Below are 4,252 nucleotides of genomic sequence, written 5' to 3' on the forward strand. Positions count from 1 at the left end.
AGGGATGATGATAGGGACGGTGATTGGTGATGTCACACTGATGATGACAGGGATGATGATAGGGACGGTGATTGGTGATGTGACACTGCTCATGACAGGGATAATGATTGGGATGGTGATTGGTGATGTCACACTGATGATTACAGGGATGATGATTGGGATGGTGATTGGTGATGTCACACTGATGATTACAGGGATGATGATTGGGATGGTGATTGGTGATGTCACACTGATGATGACAGGGATGATGATAGGGACGGTGATTGGTGATGTGACATCGATCATGACAGGGATGATGAATGGGATGGTGATTGGTGATGTCACACTGATGATGACAGGGATGATGATTGGTGATGTCACACTGATGATGACAGGGACGGTGATTGGTGATGTCACACTGATGATGACAGGGATGATGATTGGTGATGTGACACTGATGATGACAGGGACAATGATTGGTGATGTGACACTGATGGTGATAGGGGTGGTGTTTGTTGATGTGACACTGATGATGATAGGGACGGTGATTGATGTGACACTGATGATGACAGGGATGATGATAGGGACGGTGATTGGTGATGTCACACTGATGATGACAGGGATGATGATAGGGACGGTGATTGGTGATGTCACACTGATGATGACAGGGATGATGATAGGGACGGTGATTGGTGATGTGACACTGCTCATGACAGGGATAATGATTGGGATGGCGATTGGTGATGTCACACTGATGATTACAGGGATGATGATTGGGATGGTGATTGGTGATGTCACACTGATGATTACAGGAATGATAATTGGGATGGTGATTGGTGATGTCACACTGATGATGACAGGGATGACGATAGGGACGGTGATTGGTGATGTGACATCGATCATGACAGGGATGATGATTGGTGATGTCACACTGATGATGACAGGGACGGTGATTGGTGATGTCACACTGATGATGACAGGGATGATGATAGGGATGGTGATTGGTGATGTGACACTGATTACAAGGATGATGATAGAGATGGTGATTGGTGATGTCACACTGATGATGACAGGGACGGTGATTGGTGATGTGACACTGATTATGACAGGGATGATGATAGAGATGGTGATCGGTGATGTCACACTGCCGATGACAGGGATGATGATAGGGACAGTGATTGGTGATGTCACACTGATTACAGGGATGATGATAGGGACGGTGATTGGTGATGTGACACTGATGGTGACAGCAGGGATGATGATAGGGATGGTGATTGGTGATGTCACATTGATGATGACAGGGATGATGATTGGTGATGTGACACTGATGATGACAGGGACGGTGATTGGTGATGTGACACTGATGATGATAGGGATGGTGATCGGTGATGTCACACTGATGATGATAGGGATGGTGATTGGTGATGTCACACTGATGATGATAGGGACGATGATTGGTGATGTCACACTGATTACAGGGATGATGATAGGGATGGTGATCGGTGATGTCACACTGATGGTGACAGGGATGATGACAGGGACGGTGATCAGTGATGTCACACTGATGGTGACAGGGATGATGACAGGGACTGTGATCGGTGATGTCACACTGATGGTGACAGGGATGATGACAGGGACGGTGATCGATGATGTCACACTGATGGTGACAGGGATGATAAGAGGGACGGTGATCGGTGATGTCACACTGATGATGACAGGGACGGTGATCGGTGATGTGACACTAATGATGGTAGGGACGGTGATTGGTGATGTCACACTGATGATGACAGGGACGATGATCGGTGATGTGACACTAATGATGGTAGGGATGGTGATTGGTGATGTCACACTGATGATGACAGGGATGGTGAGCGGTGATGTCACACTGATGGTGACAGGGATGATGACAGGGACGGTGATCGGTGATGTCACACTGATGATGACAGGGACGATGATCGGTGATGTGACACTAATGATGGTAGGGACGGTGATCGGTGATGTCACACTGATGATGACAGGGATGGTGAGCGGTGATGTCACACTGATGGTGACAGGGATGATGACAGGGACGGTGATCGGTGATGTCACACTGATGATGACAGGGATGGTGAGCGGTGATGTCACACTGATGGTGACAGGGATGATGACAGGGACGGTGATCGGTGATGTCACACTGATGATGACAGGGACGATGATCGGTGATGTGACACTAATGATGGTAGGGACGGTGATCGGTGATGTCACACTGATGATGACAGGGATGGTGAGCGGTGATGTCACACTGATGGTGACAGGGATGATGACAGGGACGGTGATCGGTGATGTCACACTGATGATGACAGGGACGATGATCGGTGATGTGACACTAATGATGGTAGGGACGGTGATCGGTGATGTCACACTGATGATGACAGGGATGGTGAGCGGTGATGTCACACTGATGGTGACAGGGATGATGACAGGGACGGTGATCGGTGATGTCACACTGATGATGACAGGGACGATGATCGGTGATGTGACACTAATGATGGTAAGGACGGTGATGTCACACTGATGATGACAGGGACGGTGATGTGACACTAATGATGGTAGGGACAGTGATTGGTGATGTCACACTGATGATGACAAGGATGATGATGGGTGATGCGATCACAATGATTGTAGAAGTAGATCCGCTATGATCCCTCCGTACACTCAGCTCTCTACAGCCCCCACCGTTTATTCGTTGCTGGGATGGTGGGCGGTGTTGATGGGCGTGTCTTCTGTACGATGGATGGTTCCCCTGTGAGTTTGACACGAGTGTGTGTGGCTCCGCCCCCCGCTCCTCTCTCCCTCTCTCTCCCGATCTCCAGGAATGTAATGATCGGATCTCCTCGGGAAGGTCTGGCGGAGATCGGGGAGCGGAGTGTGTGACCGGAGGCTGCTGTGTACCGGGGAGGAGGAGCTGAGTGTACAGATCCGGGATATGTGGCTGGTCGCCGGCCGGCGGGCGGAGATGGCAGTGAGATCCCGGAGTTGTCCCCATTAGGTATGGAGGGTGGCAGTGTGTGTGTGATCTCAGTGTCAGGCATGTACAGGATGGGGGGTCTGGATGCTGGGACTCTCTCATTGTGACACTTTGTAACTCTTGGCAATCGGTGACTACATCATAAAGCTGAACTTCAGGCAGAGAAAAAAAAACTTTCAATTGGAATATATTCCTTAGGAGCAGCAAGGACGATCAGTGCTGTATATCCGCCTTGTGTGCCACAAATGCTGCCGCAAACTTAGATATTACCTTGTAAAAGTAGCGCTGACATGACCGCTGCGATGTACCCAGCCTGTGCAGAAACCAGCGCTGTGGGAGGGGCCCTGTAGCTCCCCCCACTATAGGCTTACTGCAGGAGGGGGCGGAGACAAGACCAGTCACCCTGGTCTAGGAGAGAGAGTAGCAATTAGCGGTCTTTATTACAGGAAGCTCCTGCACAGAGGGAAAGTTTTTACACTGGATTACTGGAAGAAATACACCAAACTAACTAAGATTACAGTAAAGCCCAGTTCTAGGCAACCCAGAAAGGGTCCCTTGTAGTGGAGCTGTGCCAGCACTTCAAGGGTTAATTGCTCATTTTATTCAGCAGAGAGGTTTTACTTACCTGATCCTATGCTTCCAGCAGATGGCGCTCCCCCATGCTCCAGTGGTGGACTGTCCCACAGCGTCATCCCATCCAGTGCAGGGGTACGGACCCTGCTTTGTCTTGATGACATCAGGACCCTAGATTGCTGGAGCGTGGGGGAGAGGAAGCTGCAAGGAGGAATGGAGGACTGGGGAAGTAAATCTTTTTTTGTTCCCCCTAGACCTCAATGAGTAAGTGAAGTGTTACTAAACCCCGGACCCTGCATTCACTCTATCTGGTCTCCCACAGTACACGCAACATGGAAATGCAATTATTTTAGTAAATATAAACTGCTAAATATCTTTTCTCATAAGCAGTTAGAGCAGTCATGTGACTTCTATCAGTGTTCAGCAGAGCACAGATTAAAGCTTGTAGGAGGAGTTTTCTTTCTGCTCTAGGAGGATGCATGACCCCTGACCTCTCTCTGGACAGTGCTGATTGACCCTGTGCTGATAACATGTACTCTACAAAAAAAAAACACTCTCTAGCAATACACACTACACTGAGCATGTGCAGTATGGCTACGGGTTCAGTCTGTCTTAGGAGATAAGACGTGGACATTTGAACAAGTGGAGGAGCAGATAAGTCAGGATCAAACATCCTTTTACATAATGCAGAGG

At 49.0% G+C, this 4,252-nt stretch overlaps 1 protein-coding gene across 1 annotated transcript in view; it reads left to right on the forward strand.

Annotated features, from left to right (window-relative positions):
- The first annotated feature begins 2,813 nt into the window (after positions 1 to 2,813).
- LHFPL6 (LHFPL tetraspan subfamily member 6) overlaps positions 2,814 to 4,252 on the forward strand; it is a 270,547-nt gene continuing 269,108 nt past the window's right edge. Inside the window, exon 1 of the mRNA XM_089690810.1 lies at positions 2,814 to 3,007. The gene's annotated coding sequence lies outside the window, so the exon portion shown is untranslated. The remainder of the gene's footprint in view (positions 3,008 to 4,252) is intronic.

The sequence above is a fragment of the Staurois parvus genome, unplaced genomic scaffold, assembly GCF_062004578.1.
Source record: "Staurois parvus isolate SC_StPar_1 unplaced genomic scaffold, SC_StPar_1.0 ptg000544l, whole genome shotgun sequence".
NCBI classification, from domain to species: Eukaryota; Metazoa; Chordata; class Amphibia; order Anura; family Ranidae; genus Staurois; species Staurois parvus.